This window comes from Bos taurus, chromosome 13 (assembly GCF_002263795.3).
Source record: "Bos taurus isolate L1 Dominette 01449 registration number 42190680 breed Hereford chromosome 13, ARS-UCD2.0, whole genome shotgun sequence".
Taxonomy (NCBI): Eukaryota; Metazoa; Chordata; class Mammalia; order Artiodactyla; family Bovidae; genus Bos; species Bos taurus.
The window spans coordinates 47,792,405-47,809,429 of NC_037340.1; the positions used below are offsets into that span (position 1 = coordinate 47,792,405).

Sequence of the window (17,025 nt, forward strand, 5' to 3'; positions counted from 1 at the left end):
CTTCAGGGTCTTTTCCAAGGAGTCAGTTCTTTGCATCAGGTGGCCAAAGTATTGGAGCTTCAGCTTCAACATCAGTCCTTCCAATGAACATTCAGGACTGATTTCCTTTAGGATGGACTGGTTGGATCTCCTTGCTGTCCCAGGGACTCTCAATAGTCTTATCCAACACCACAGTTCAAAAGCAACAATTCTTTGGTTCTCAGCTTTCTTTATATTCCAACTCTAACATCCATACATGACTACTGGAAAAACCATAGCTTTGACTAGACGGACCTTTGTTGGCAAAGTAATGTCTCCGTTTTTTAATATGCTGTCTAGGCTTCCCTCGTGGCTCAGATGGTAAAGCGTCTGCCTACAATGCAGGAGACCCGGGTTCAATCCCTGGGTCAGGAAGTTCCCCTGGAGAAGGAAATGGCAGCCCACTCCAGTATTCTTGCCTTGAAAATCCCATGGATGGAGGAGCCCGGTAGGCTTCAGTCCATGGGGTCGCAAAGAGTCAGACACGACTGAGCGACTTCACTTACTTACTAGGTTGGTCTTAGCTTTTCTTTCAAGGAGCAAGCACCTTTTAATTTCATGGCTGCAGTCACCATCTGCGGTGACTTTGGAGCCCAAGAAAATAAAGTCTTTCACTGTTTCCATTGTTTCCCCATCTATTTGCTGTGAAGTGATGGGACCAGATGCCATGATCTTAGCTTTCTCAATGTTAAGTTTTAAGCCAACTTTTTCACTCTCCTCTTTCACTTTCAGAGGTTCTTTAGTTCTTCTTTGCTTTCTGCCGTAAGGGTGGTATCATCTGCGTATCTGAGGTTATTGATATTTCTTCTGGTATTCCTGAAACATCTTCACATTTATAGTTCAACCATAAATAACATTGTAATGCCCTTGTTTTCTAAACAATATTATCCAATAACATTAGTGATTCAACATTTTTTTTAAAGTGCTCAAATATGATCATCAGGACCTAAGTCGCTGATACCAATGGCCAAGTTTTGATGCCATTTCTGGTTTTGAGCCTAAGGGAAGCTATCAACAAAGGTCTACAGATAATAGTCTGGATTCCTACTTCATTTTCAAAGGTCTTCAGGGAAAACAATGACATTCAATGTGTCTAGAGGACAAGTATGTCAGGGCTGCTCCTCCCTGGCCATCAGTGATTTCAGAGGTTAATTTTTCAAAGGGGACAGTAGAATGGGTGGAATAAGGTAATGCCCAGCCTAATTCACAGAATTGTGGAAATTATGCCAATAGTTTTGGTAGAGTACCGTTACCCATTTAATTTCCCTATCACATTTTGAATTTATATAACCAAAAAGGGAGCGCTTCAAAAGAGAATTGTTTTAAGTAAATGGAAGAATTAATTAGAAAGCTTCGTCAGTTGCTATATAGAGTCTCCTCCACAAAAAGGGAGAATAGAGTTACAATTTTCTCATTTTGTTGCAACTGGATACAATGAAGCAGAACAATTAAATGATGGGCAGAGGACATAACATTTTTCCAATGAAGACATACAGATTGGCCAACATGAAAAGATGCTCAACGTCACTAATCATCAGGGAAACGCAAAACCACAGTGAGCTATCGCATCATGCCTGTCAGAATAGCTATTATCAAAAGACAAGAGACAAGAAGTCTGGGCTATGATGTGAAAAACGGGAAACTCTTGTTATTCCTTGGTGGGAATGTAAATTGGTGGAAAACAGTATCGAAGTGCCTCAAAAATTAATAATAGAACTACCATATGATCCAGCAATTCCACTTCTAGGTATTCACCTGTAGAAAACAAAAATACTAATTCAAAAAGATAAATGCACTCCTATGTTCGCAAAATGGAGAAGGCAATGGCACCCCACTCCAGTACTCTTGCTTGGAAAATCCCATGGACGGAGGAGCCTGGTAGGCTGCAGTCCATGGGGTCGCTAAGAGTCGGACACGACTGAGCGACTTCACTTTCACCTTTCACTTTCATGCATTGGAGAAGGAAATGGCAACCCACTCCAGTGTTCTTGCCTGGAGAGTCCCAGGGACAGAGGAGGCTAGTGGGCTGCCATCTATGGGGTCGCACAGAGTCGAACACGACTGAAACGATTTAGCAGTAGCAGCATGTTCACAAAAATGTATGCAATTGTCAAATGACTATGTATTACACCTGAACTAACACTATATTTCAGTCTTTTTAATACACACACAGAAAATTTAACAGAAAATCCTGAACATTTTGTCTTCAGCATGTTCCACTTATTACTATTTTCTTTTCTTTCCAAATGCCTCTGAGTCTTGTGCATTTTGCATTACAATGGATCTGCCAACAGAGTTCCCTTTACTGCTCAAACTGTTCCACAGTTGACTGGCTATCATTTTACCATTTAGGTGAAAATATTGATTGTCCACAAAATGAGCTGCTGTTTCAGGGCATATCCTTACTCTGAACGACAAAAAAAAACAACCACTATCAGCATTGATACCACACACAAGGGCCAAAAACCCAGCTGCTCAATCCAGGCTGGTGCCAGGCCAAAGAATGCTGGAACCAGAGTCAGGAAGGCAGAGTTTTTTGGCACTGGTGGTGCATCTATTATGTGAATGATTTAGATGGGGAGATTAGCAGCAATAACCCTTCTCTCTGTTCTACTCTTAACTTGTTTTACACCATACCTTTGTTATTTTACCTAAAAATGAAAACAAGACTGAGAACTAACACTTCATTGCTTTTATTTATTATATCCTTGTTTTGCACCCCTGTAATCCAGTCTTTTTACCTCTAGATTTATTTAACTATCAGAATCTGCCTGCCAATGCAGGAGACCCAACAGATGAGGATGCAGTCCCTGGGTTGGGAAGATCCTCTAGAGGGGGAAATGGCAACCTGCCGGGGACCAGCCCCGGCTGAACCAGGGTATTCGAAGGAGAGACGGCGTAGGCGAAGATCAGGAAACAATTGCTTAATTAAATGTTAATTAAGGATATAAAGAGTAATAGAATGAGGATAGCTCAGTAGGAAAATTCAGTGAAGAAAAGAGGCTGAAATAAGGATAGCTCAGTGAGGAAATTCAGTGGAGAAAAGAGGCTGAATAATTCAGCCAGAAGGTAAGAGAAAGAACGACATGGTGAGACCAAGTTTCGGTGAACAAGGCCCGCACTTTATTTTCCAAAGTAGTTTTTATACCTTAAGTTATGCATAGAGGATAATGGGGGAAGGGGTAGAGTCATGCAGCAAGCCAGGCTTTCTTCCTGCAAACTTATCATATGCAAAAGTTTAGGTGATTTGCATCATCTTCTGGCCCGGAGGCCTGTTAACATTTTAAGACCTTTTCTTCAGAAAACTTATTTTTCTCTAAAGGTGATTGGTCAGGAGCCACCCTCCAAAAGCATTAGATAAAGTTGCATTCGTACAGCGCAAAGGTGTGGTGGGCTACAAAAAGAATTAACTCAAGGGTCCCAGGTTACAAACATTAAAGCTACTATTTACACCAATTATATTAACCAATACACTGCCAGGGACACAGCAGGTAAGGGATATGGAAACTTAGCAGCAAACATTGGCCCAACAAGTGAAAATCCCTTCACCAATACAATTTCTAATCAATCTTTTAACTACTCAAAAGAATCTGTGTTTAGACAGTTTAGAACATCTCCTGCCTCTCACAGTTGGGAGGCTCTGAACAATCACATGTGGCCGGAAAAACCTATTCAGGCAGGCTAGAGGATTTCCAAAGGAGTTTGTAGGTTAAACACTGTCACACCCAGGAATTATTAACTGGAGCTGTAAGCTAACTTTTTTCAGAGAGGTAGTGGGGGACAGCCCCCCGTAAAGTCAGAGGTGTAGGTGAAAGCACAAAGCAGAAAGTAGGCAGACTCTGGTTTTGGGGGTAGATTGCTCGAGAATTTCCAGGGAGACTCCTGAGGCTTGATCCCGCCTTTGCGTATGCCGAGCCTCCTTCCTCATGACCTTTGTCATGGGCGGAGTTCCTCACGCTGGCTACCGGCAGTGATAGAATTTCCAGTTGAGCTATTCCAGATCCTGAAAAGTGCTGCACTCAATATGCAATATGCACTCAATATGCAATATGCCGGCTCCCGGCAGCAACCCACTCTGGTGTTTTTGCCTGGAAAATTCTATGGACAGAGAAGCCTGGCCGGCTACAGTCCATGGGGCCGCAAAGAGCCAGACATGACGGAGTGACTGAGCACACAGGCATTTTTTTTTTAAACTGAATAAATGATCTTTATTTAATATAAATATTATATCTATGATTAATGGTTAGAAGACTCAGTTATAGTGTGTGTAGTCAACCAAAGTCCATCAGAAATGGAAATTGTCTCCCAAGTTATTTCATTACCCAGCCAACTATAGACATGAGCATTAGTAACCTCAACTAATTAGTTGGTTTTAGAGATGTTTGGAGAAGGCAATGGCACCCCACTCCAGTACTCTTGCCTGGAAAATCCCATGGATGGAGGAGCCTGGAAAGCCGAAGTCCATGGGGTCACTGAGGGTCGGATACGACTGAGCGACTTCACTTTCACTTTTCACTTTCATGCTTTGGACAAGGAAATGGCAACCCACTCCAGTGTTCTTGCCTGGAGAATCCCAGGGACGGGGGAGCCTGGTGGGCTGCCGTCTATGGGGTCGCACAGAGTCGGACATGACTGAAGTGACTTAGCAGCAGAGATGTTTATTTTACTGGATTTGGAGAGAAAAGTTTCCTGTAGGGAGTTATTACAGAAAAGTTCTTTAGGAAATGACATCCTAGGCTGATAAAACTTATTAAAATCAGTGATTACTTTTTAGGTCTCAGATTTCAAATCATAGACTAATTGAAACTGAGCAAGACCTTGTGGGGCCCTCCCAGGTACAAATCCTTCCACATTGCCTTTCTCCTTTGCAGGAAACAGGCTTTACTTGGCCTCCTTGACCTTCCTTAATTTCCAAAGGGCAGATTAAACAGTTGCTAATCAGAAAAGGGAAAAAAGTGAAAGTGAAAGTTAGTCACTCAGTCGTGTCCAACTCTTTGTGACCCCATGGACTGTAGCTCACCAGACTCCTCTGTCCCTGGAATTTTCCAGGCAAGAATTCTGGAGTGGGTTGCCATTTCCTTCTCCAGGGGATCTTCCCAACCCAGCAATCAAACCGAGGTCACCTGCATTGTGACAGACTATTTACCAACTGAGCCACCAGGGAAGCCTTAAGACTTAAGCCACCAGAAAAGGGAGGGAATGCAGAAAAAGAGGAGGGGCAGTCAAAGAAACAATAGTGTAGGGATGGGGCAGAATCCTGGCTCCTCCTCAAGGGATATACACTACAGTATATCTTTGAGCTCTTTTGCAGGAACTAAGGGCCCCACCCACCTTAACAATCACCTGCAATTCAGGAGTCTGCCAGCAATGCAGGAAACTAGGGTTCGATTCCTGGGTCCTGAAGATCCCCTGGAGAAGGAAATGCCTACCCACTCCAGTATTCTTGCCTGGAAAATCCCAGGGACAGAGGAGCCTGGCAAGCTACAGTCCACGGGGTCAATGACTTAGCGACTAAACCATCACCGAGGTCCCCACCCAGGTGGAGGATGGAAACTTCAGGCTGAGCTCAAGATCACACCCTGTTACCTCACCACCAACCAATCAGAAGAAAGTCTGCACACAGCCGACTTTGTGATAACAAAGACTCTTGACACCTTACCCCAAATAATTAACTTCCTCTTTCTCCCTTTAAAAAATTTTCATGGTCGACCAGCAACTTCAGAATTGGTTCTTGGACATGAGTTTGCTTTCTCCACAGGTTGCCAGCCCCCTGAATAAAGCAAGCTTTACTTTCCAACTAACACTCTATTGACAAGGTGTTTCTTGCATATTGACTTTCAAGCAGCAAACAGCCTAATTTGAGTTCAGTAACATGGCCAAAGCAGGCACTCACTACCTAAGGCAAACAGCCAAATTCTTTTTGTAGGAGATTAAAACTCATCTTGGAAATTTTAAGAAATTCAGAGACCTAAGAATTCTGTAATAGCCAGAAATTTCTGTTTGTCTTCAAAATAGAGAAGCCTCCCTCTTTGTTTGCTTCATGTAAGGTTGGGGTGTGGAGGAGGAGGAAGTGGGAAGGCAAAGAAAGCAAAAGGGTAGATTTATTCTCATAGTCTACCTCTCTGGATTAAATTTCACCATCATCTCCATGGCTCTCCACGATTAGTGAATCCTACCTACCTCTAAAGCCTTGTCTCTGACCCAAGCCACTCCCTTCCTTCCCAGTCATTCCAAAGGATTTAGGGCTATGTCAGCCTAGAACTTCATCATAAGTGTGGTCTTTGAACCAGCAGCATTGGTATTCCAGTCCTGCCAAACCTGCATTTTAACAAGATTACTAGGTATTCAAAGTTGAACACAGTTTGAAAAGATCTTCTTCAAGGGACTCTTCTCTGCCTGTCCTCACCCCACCCACTTGAACCACTGTAAAATTAGCTCCAAGAAGTCATCAAATGATCTGCACTTATCTTAGAAGTGTTTCCTTACAACCCTTTTCTTCCTTCTTGCTTTCTTCTTAGACTTTTGTGTGTGTGTGTGTTGAGGGGGTGGGTGTGATAAAAATTTACATGGGTAAATTTGCATAGACAATATCAACTGCATCTTTATTGGTATTGGTTTTTGGTTTTCAGTCTCCTCAGTCCCAACTAATTTGTGAAAGTGAAAGTTGCTCAGTCATGTCCATGTCCAACTCTTTGCAACCCCATGGACTATACAGTCCATGGATTTCTCCAGGCCAGAATACTGGAGTGGGTAGCCTTTCACTTCACCAGGGAATCTTCCCAACCCAGGAATCGAACCCAGGTCTCCCACATTGCAGGCTGATTCTTTACCAGCTAAGCCGCAAGGGAGGCCCAAGAACACTGGAGGGGCAACTAATTTGTAAACTCACTGAATTTACTGAATCTTATGTTATTCTATTTTGAAGCCCATTTCTATAACTAAGCCTATCAGATGGACTTGATAAGTTCTGTTGCCTGAGGGAATAAATAATTGACTTCAAAAGCCCATGCTTTCTTGTAATTAATCTCAGCTACCAGAAGGGCCATCTAGTCTTAAGAAAAGTTCGGAGTGATTTCAGAATCACAAACTTTAATCTCACATGACTATTCTAAAAGACATTTATTTGTTTATTTGGCTGTGCTAGGTCTTCATTGCTACGCCTGTGCTTTCTCTAGTTGTGGCAACAGGAGGCTACTCTCTAGTTGTGGCACATGGGCTTCTCATTGCGGTGGCTTCCCTTACTGCAGAGCGTGTGTCCTAGGTGTGGGGGCTTAGTTGCCCCTCGGCATATGGAATCTTCCTGGACCAGGGATCAAGCCCATGTCCCCTGAATTGGCAGGCTGATTCTTAAGCACTGGCCCACCAGGGAAGTCCAAAGTTTGTTTAATCTTTGACTGCACTTCATGGCATGTGGGACCTTAGTTCCCCAACTGGGAATTGAACCTGTGCTCCCTGCTTTGGAAGGTGGAGTCTTAATCACTGGACCACTGGGGAAGTCCCTCACATGACTATTTGAATTCGGCGCAGGGCTGACCACAACTATTCTAACAGATGCAACATCTCCTCATCCTATTTCTAGTCCAAAGATACTGCCCTGAGCCAAAAGGAAGGTGGTGGTGGTGGTTTAGTTGTTAAGTCGTGTCCAACTCTTGCAACCCCATGGACTGTAGTCTGCCAGGCTCCTCTGTCCATGGGATTCTCCAGGCAAGAATATTGAAGTGGGTTGCCATTTCCTTCTCCAGAGGATCTTCCCAACTCAGGAATCAAACCCAGGTCTCCTGCATTGCAGGCAGATTCTTTACCAACTGAACTATGAGGAAAGCCCTAAGGAAGGTGTCTGCCATCTAATTATGCCACCAAAGGCTTATGCTCTGTGTAATCCTTTGGTCTACAGACAAGCATGATCTCTTCCTGCTCAGACCCCAGAATGGCCCTCTTTGATTTCAGAGCCAAAACTTTTCTAGCAGCCAACAGAACAATTCATTCCACCATATCTCTAGTTCTATGACCTTCAACCTCCTGGGTTTCCAACAGTCTTTAGCAGAGAGAAACCATAGGAACTTGTCAATAATAGAAGTAAAAATTTATAGCACCCAGTTTTGGAAGGATGTGAAAAAACAAATAATCTGGCACATCATTGTTAAGGATTTTCATTGATAGCACTCTTTTGGAGAGTATTTGAATCACAGCTATGAAAAATTTGAGTGCATAGCTTTCAACCCAGAATTTATATTTTTTAGAAAGGTATACTTACAGGCGTATGAAAATATACTAAGAATTAAGAAAAAAAGTAAAAACAATACAAACATTTGACAGTGGTTACATAAATGATGCTCACTTATCTACAAAAGAAATAGTCACTTAAAGAAGAATTTGATTACTCCTTATGTACCTGCTTAAAAAGATGTCCACAGTCTATTACTAAGTAAAAAACAGTGGTAGAGTTTTTCGTATGATCCTACTTTTTAATAAAAGTATTTCTTGATATATATGTATTTATAGAAATATATGTTTGTATACTACTTTTACGGAGAAGGCAATGGCAACCCACTCCAGTACTCTTGCCTGGAAAATCCCATGGACGGAGGGGCCTGGTGGGCTGCAGTCCATGGGGTCGCTGGGAGTCGGACACGACTGAGCCACTTCATTGGAGAAGGAAATGGCAACCCACTCCAGTGTTCTTGCCTGGAGAATCCCAGGGACGGGGAAGCCTGGTGGGCTGCTGTCTATGGGGTCGCACAGAGTCGGACACAGCTGAAGCGACTTAGCAGCAGCAGCAGCAGCATACTACTTTTAAAAGGCTCAGTGAATACACAAAAAAGTAGTGGAAGTATGTGAGGTTGTGGCTTTTTTGTGTTTTTCTCAGCTTTTAAAATATTCTATGTGAATATGTATTAATTTTTAATCATGCTTGAAAACAATAGAAAAGGCTCATACAAGCAAACTACAAGCTCATCTTCTAATTACTGAATTATGGCAACAAATTGTGGTAACAAATGAAACAAAAAGGAAAGGGGGGGTGTTTGTTTTTTGATCACTCTGTACAGCTTCAGCAATCTTACTTCCCAACCAGGATCAAACCTGCACCCTCAGCAATGAGAGCACAGAGTCCTAACCACCAGACCCCCAGGGAATTCCCAATAAAGTTGTTTTGAAGGAAAGAAATTGTGAAATTTTCAGGAAAAAAAAAGTGTCACTTCTTGGATTTCAGTGGTAGTGTAGCAGTTCAGTTCAGTTCAATTCAGTCGCTCAGTTGTGTCCGACTCTTTGTGATCCCATGGACTGCAACATGCCAGGCCTCCCTGTCTATCACCAACTCCCCGGAATTTACCCAAACTCATGTCCATTGAGTCCGTGATGCCATCCAACCATCTTATCTTCTGTCGTCCCCTTCTCCTCCTGCCTTCAATCTTTCCCAGCATCATGGTTTTTTCAAATGAGTCAGCTCTTTGCGTCAGGTGGCCAAAGTATTGGAGTTTCAGCTTCAACACCAGTCCTTCCAATGAACACCCAGGACTGATCTCCTTTTGGATGGACTGGTTGGATCTCCTTGCAGTCCAAGAGACTCTCAAAAATCTTCCCCCATACCCCAGTTCAAAAGCATCAAGATGCAGTCATTCCACTACAGGAGGCTCAAGCTCAGTCTCTGGTTGGATAAGTCCTACATGCTGCCTCGGTATGGTAAAAAAAAAAAAGTATCACTTTTTGTTTCCACTGAAATCCACTGAAATTCCTCTGTCAAATCAGGTGGAGAATTGTGATCTACTGAAAAATAGCAATGGCCCCCTAAATCCCACCCCCACACCCAGAGGAGAAGCTCCACTACCCCTTACAGGGAACTCTAAGTAATGACTTGTAAGAAGGACACTAGCTCTCCCTAACCTCGAATTTGTCTGACTCAGTTCTCTCCCCATCTTTCTTGCAGCATTCACCAAGGGTATAATTTACAGCCACCACATGTACTCATTGATGTTCCAATCATGATTATTATATGCTTTGGACCTTGGCTTCATCTTCTTTCTTAGGACTCCCACTCTAGAGAGAACATGATATCATACTCAGAGTGACAATGATATTATTGTTTCTGCTCTAATTTATTTTTTAAAGTAATTTGCATACTTTGGTATGCAACCTAAGCTTCCATCATGACCCAAACAAAATTGCACTCAACAATTGCTCAAATGCTTTATCATTGGAAAAGTATTTTATGCTTGGATTGCCCTTCATAAATCTTATAAACCAGAACTAAAATCCTGCACCAGGATTGTTAGCAGTTAAAAGTTTTTTAAATTTTCCTCCTTTTTTCATATTGGTATTTTTTAATGTTTCACGCTGAATATTTATTGCATTTGAAATAGAGAATGACTGCACAGGAGGCAATGTGCAAAGAAGTTTACATGCCTTATCTTAGTAAATCCTCCCAACTGTGTTTGAGGTACTATTATTAACACATATTGTAGGAAAGGAAATAAAAGCCATTAGGTTAAATAACTTGACTAATTCAGCTCCACTACCTGGTTTTATACAAACCACTCATACACTTTGGCTTTCAATTTTATAGCCTATAAAACTAAGATAGTATCTACCTCATCAAGTGCAAGAATTTTAAAAGAATGTCAACTGTGAATGAATTCTTATGTGAAACACCTGGTATAAAGAAAACAAATGCTTTGAAGTTCTCTAACAATGTCAAGTACAACTATTAAACTCTTAAGAAGTCCTGTGCAGGAGCCAGCTGCATGTGGGTGGTACCCATCTCCCAACTTCAAGTTCACTGTCTTCACGTCGGTGACTTGAAATCAGCCACGGGGGGAGTCTGAAACCAGTAAATGCTGCAGATCAGGTCTTTCCCCGAGAAGGACTGGTTGTCAGATATTTACTGGCACACCACAGCTCCCAGATTAAAATATAACAGATTTACTGAACTAGCTCAAATTCAGTTTTATTTATTGAGGTAGGGAGAATGATTCATAACTTGGATCTGCATGTTATGAGGCCTATTTTCCCAGCTGCAGTGTGAAGGAATTTCAAGAATGGCAAAAACCCCCTAGAAAATGATTTTCCCATTTCAGCTCTTTCAATCTGATTAAGGAAACACAATATTCCAGACACATCGTTGGGTTTTTGTTGTTGTTGTTGTTGTTAATCTCTGCCCTGCTTATTACTGCCATAAAGGGCTCAGATAAATAACTTTGTGAATAGCCCAATTTGTTTGGCATGCTAGTGTCTTGGAGTAGCTAGCTCATTAAGCAGTGTTTATTCTCCTGTGGAACCATATCTTGTAAGAACGGCTGGCATGGAGAAGTTGAGATATTTTGTCAAAATAAGGCAGTATTGGTCAACATTATTTCAGTGGCTCATGTTTGGCCCCAGAAAGCTTCCCTTTCCTCCATGATAAAATAATAAGACTACTTCATTATGGCTGAAGACATGCAAAACTTTCTGTTGGACTTCATTGCGCCCTCCTGAAACTCAAGCTGCAACTTAAGCGGGTACAGAGGGTAAGTCCTGCTTCCCCCTCAATGTCATCAAGTCACTGGCCACATCCACTGCCCTTTCTCCCATGGGTCCTGTCAGCTTTCCTGTATCAGACATGTAGGTCAAAGTGTCCCACTCACAGCTACCCAGTCTGGGAGGCAAAGCTTGGCTGGCCTCTGACTAGACTAGGGTTAGGTTCCTGACAGGAGGGAAGCTAATTAGCTTCTCTCAGCAACTTCAGCTAGGATACCACATTTCCAAGACTCATGTAGCAAAGTACAACAAATTTAGTGACTTAAAACAACAGAAATTTATTCTGTCACAGTTTTGGAGGCCAAGGTGCCAGCAGAGCCATGCTCTCTCTAAAGACACCAGGAGAGAATCTGTTCCATGCCTTTTTCTTAACTTCGGGTGTTGCCAGCAATCTTTACCCTTCTTTAACCTGTATAGATGCATTACTCCAATCTCTGCTGCCTTCATTGTACACAATTTCCCCTGTGTGTCTGTCTTTACATTCTCTTTCCTCTGTGTGTGTCTATCTCTGTGCTTCTTACAGTCTTCCAAAGACATCAGCCATATTGGATTACCCACCCTGTTGCTGCTGCTAAGTCGCTTCAGTCATGTCGGACTCTGTGCAACCCCATAGACAGCAGCCCACCAGGCTCCCCCATCCCTGGGATTCTCCAGGCAAGAATACTGGAGTGGGTTGCCATTTCCCTCTCCAATGCATGAAAGCGAAAAGTGAAAGTGAAGTCGCTCAGTCGTGTCTGACTCTTAGCGACCCCATGGACTGCAGCCTACCAGGCTCCTCCATCCATGGGATTTTCCAGGCAAGAGTACTGGAGTGGGGTGCCATTGCCTTCTCCACCTACCTTACTGACCTTATTTTAACTTGGTTGTATCTGCAAACCCCTATTTCCAAACAAGGTCATGTTCAGAGATATAGAGGTTGAAGTTGAACATAACTTTCTGTGGGACAGATCCCACAACAGATACTGAGAAGAAAGTCCTCAGTGAATGCTCTATAGGTCAGGGGTTTGTAAATAATCAGGCCAAGTCCAAGATGAGTCAGCAAGGGAAGGCAATGGGAAAAGGAAGGCACAGGCAGAACAGATGTAAAAAGGGAAACAGAAAAAAAAAAGAAAGATGGGCAATGTGGTCTCCACTGCATCCCTTCCATGAACTCAATCATTCCCTCCTTTGATTTCCTTCACTTGAGAGATTTTTTCTAAACTGTAAACCAGATTGCCCTGAAGCCCATGAGGAATGGTTGATGATCCGTGAAGACATATTTACAGCCTCAAGAAAATTGAGAAATACAAGGAAATGTCATAAGTTCTTCATGAAGCCAAGTTTATCCTGTAAAAAGATATCCTATGATAAATGTCATTTATTTCTTTTTTTTTTTAACTTGGATGAAAAAATATATTTCTTATTGTATCACAGTATCACAGAGGGCAAGAGGGATGGCTAAGTTGTGATGAACTGTTTGAGGCATGATGGTGGGTGGGGGAATTAAGGATTCACCCAAGGTTTCTTGGCTTTGACAACTGCGTACATGGTTGTGTTATTCCCTGAGGAAGTGATTTGTTGGGGAGGAAGAGACAGTCAACTGAATATGAAACATGCTGAATTTAAGAGGCTTCTGAGACATCCAGGTGAGAGATATGGTATTTCTGGAATCAGGAAACCAGTTCTGAATTTCAGCCAGAGTTGGAGCCTATGCATTATTAACACAGAGGGAGTAATCAGCCCCAAGCTTTTCTCAGCTCTTCCAGGCAGAGGGCCCAAGATGGAACCCTGGGGAATGGAACTTGTTGGGGGTGGGATGGGATAGGGGGATGTCAGAGGAGGAAGGACCAGTTTGTAAGGGTGTTGGGAGAAAATCAGGGAAGTATGGTATCACAGGACTCAAGTAACACATGATGTCACACCCAGACACACTGCAGTGTTTTCAGCAAAGGCACAACCACATACAAAGAGAATGTGTGAAAACACATTTCATAGAAAAAACAAACTTGTGCACATATAGGCAAAGCCTGGGGAAAAAAATAAATCGAGCATCCTTGTAGGCACAGAGGAGTGTTCTTGTCTTATAAACAACTCTGTGGCCAGGGTGGATGACAATGGAGCAACGTTCAGTGACAGTCTTCCTCCAAGCCTTTTGTTTTTTGTCTAGAATGCTCTGTTTTCCTTTCTTTTCTTTTTCAATCTGCCTCTTTCTCATTCTTCAAGTCCAGCTTAGATTTCATTTCCTAACTGGAAGTCTTCCCCGATCTGTAACATCTCATGATTCCCAAAGTGACGGTCTCTTTGTCCCCCCTGCAGGTTCTAAGCAGGCACCAGGACCTCTTGTTTAGCACACTGGTTAGCATTTGATAAGTATTACATGAGCCAATACGTAACTTGAATTCTTCAGCCTTTCCTCAAAGCATCTGATGTGGCCCCAGTTTACAAAATAAGTCACATGTATTTGCATTTAAGACTTCACCATTTGGTAAACTACCCTGTAACCCTACCTCTGCATCCTCAGCTTCTACCACTCTCAAGTAGCCAGGGTTTTCATGTATCACCAGCCCTTCTATCACCTTTATCAGAAACCAGGCAACATCCCAGACTGCTCCCATCTCTCACCATCCAAGTGTCAACCAGACTTCAGGTCCTCCTTGGATCTGCCTCCTGAACCCAAGTCTCTGTCACCATCCCCAAGGCCCGGCCTGAACCTGGGTTCTCGTCATCTCCTGACAATCACAGTGACCCTCTGCCTAGTTCTCTGCCTTCTGTTTTTCTCCCTTTCCCTCCTTCTTCTACACCAGTACCGAGTAATCTTCCTAAAATCCAAATCTAATTATCCAATGCCTTCCCACAACTTCCAGGATAAAAATCCAACCTCCACAGGTTGTGAGCCCTTGTGGTCTGGCTCCTGCCTTCTTAGATTCTAAACAGGTTAAGCAATTTTCCATGTACTTCCTTTGTCCCAATCACCCTTTCTGGATTTGCTGATTTAAAAAAAAAAAAAAAAATCAGCTCAGATATCATGTCTTACATAGACTCTGACAGACTCTGGTCAGCCCTTTTGTTCCCATTATGTTGTATTTTTGCTTTATGAGAGCACTTATTTCACTGGGCCACTAAACTATGAAGCAGACAGAGCACAAGAAAAAAATCCAGAGCTGGATTCAGGCCACACACACATGACCAGCTTCCTCCAAAGTACTCACTTCCTAGTTTCTGGGTAAGCTCCAGAACTGCCTTTTCCCTTCCACCCAGAGGGAAACTCACATTAGATGGAATTCACTTAACAAAAGGCAGTCTATGTTTATGTAGAGTCACAAGCAGTTGATTTGACTCAGTGTGACTCAGACCACAAAGACACCATTTCTCCGTCACTCCATTCTGGGTCCCGGGCTCGGCTGGGGTCCAGCGTGGCAGAAGGGCTGCCTGAGGCCCCTTCACAGGTTCACAAGCTTCTTATCGAGGGCAATTTGTGACTGTGTGAGGTTGGCCAGATAGGTTACCATCAACAGGTCGTTGATGTTGCTGTTGAGCATGGTCTCGATGTCCTCGGGAACTATTTTGGGTACTTGGTTAACCAGACTCATCAAGAAGCGACCCACGGTATTGTCGGCTGACACCTTTCCAGACAGCACATCCTCCGCATACTGCAACACTGTGCTGAGGGCGTCCTGGAAGCGAGCAGAAGCCCCGCCCACTTGCTGCAAGTCACTGGAGAGGCCGATCACCCGGTTGGGGCTAAAACAGGTCCTCATGATCAGGTCAACTCCAATGAGTTCAGTGTCGTAATGCGTGTATTTCACTGTCAGAGGGGTGAACATCACCCCCATGGTCCTCCCAGGAACACCCATTAAAGTGCTGATGCTCATGCGGCCGTTCTGGAGGCTGGTGTCCACTGTGAGGTGAATGGGGTTGGGGGCTTCTCGGCTGTAGTACTCATGGATCAGCACTGAGTGCTCTGTCATGTCATGGCCTGTAGCGTACCAGCCCAGGATGAGCTCATTTGGAGAGACTTTCTTGTGCAACTCATACATGTTCTTAGCAAACTCCATGTCAACAGCCACCTCATCTTCTGACTCTTTGTGTGGCACTGAAAAGCAATTGGTGACTTCCACTGAGTGCTTGTCAACGCTTCCCAGCAGGGCCGCGATAACTCAGGCAGCTCCCTCGTTGCGTCGCTCGTAGCTGTTCACGATGGAGGCCAAAATGACCGGGTGCAGCCGGACCACGCGGCCGCCGGGGAAGGGGCCTGGGAGAGCAGGGCCGGACAGAGACTGTGCGGGGGTCTGCGCTGGGGCTGGCGCTGAGGCCGGGGTCTGGCCCGGAGCCGCGGTCGTAGCCGCTGCTGCTGCCAGGTCTGAGGATGACGCGGGAGGCTGGGGCTGAGGCTGGGGCTGGGGCCGGGGCGCCGGCCGAGGCCGGAGATGAGGCCGCAGCTGGGGCTTCGGATGGGGTGGCGGGAGGCGCGCTCGCCGGTACTGCCGGTGTGGCCATCTTGTCCGGAGAGAAGGCTATTTCTATTTTTAAAGGTTAAAATATCCTTTGAAACAATCGGAGTTTGTTTCATTTTATGATGTTCTATTTGGAACAAAATGAGAAACCAGCAATCCTATATCTAGACTCAGAATTTTAAAAAATTTACTTTGTTGGAACAAAATTTTCTGAAAATCTGATAAGCACTGACCTAAAGCACACTGAAGCCCCGTGACATTCACACACAATATCCACAAGCTTTGCTGAGTAGGAGATTCAATTTCTTTCTTCTGACAAATTCTATGTAAGCCACTTTCCCCCACAAAGTCTCTTTGGATACAAATTTTCACCAGGCTAGGTTACTTCAGGCTCTCTTGCAGTAAGTATGGGGCTCATGACAATTCTTTGTTGCTTGGAAACTACTCTCATCTGTAAGGGGGGATATTCAGCAGCCTGTTCGATGCTAAGAGGCCAACCTCCCTGGCCAACAACAGTGTCAGCTTGGAATGGTCGGAGTTTTCTTTCCCGTTGTTTCTCTGAGACAAAGAGTTGTGTGCAAATAGCTTATTTGCAAGGTGATCTCAGAAAGTATTGTGAGGGAGGGGGAAGGGGACAGGGAAGGAGGAAAACCCAATAAAGAATAATGAAAGTAATATGTAATTCAGTGGTTTGATGGTAAATGTTTAACAGTTGGCTCTCCAAAAAACAATTCTGGTTTGTCCCATTTGCCAGTTTCCATGGTACAAATACTCACCATGGCCATTTTTCAGCTACCCATGTGGCATCACTAAATGTTGAGTTGGGATGAGATGCACAACTGAGAACATTATAAAACATTTACACCATACAAATACAATAGTTCAGAATACGTTACCCCAAAATATGCCACTTTGACATAATGATTATTTTGAAATAAATGTACTTGAAAAACAGTGGTGTAAGGAGGACATTCTGACCCTCCTTTGACCCCCTGCAAGCAAGAGATGAATTTTCCATGTGAAATGCACCTTCCCTGTATCCGGAGTGGAGATGGCATCCTTG

General features: G+C 43.6%; 1 pseudogene; it reads right to left on the reverse strand.

Annotated features, from left to right (window-relative positions):
* Positions 1-14,910: 14,910 nt before the first annotated feature.
* Positions 14,911-16,008, reverse strand: LOC513580 (eukaryotic translation initiation factor 3 subunit F-like; annotated as a pseudogene).
* Between the last annotated feature and the right edge of the window lie 1,017 nt (positions 16,009-17,025).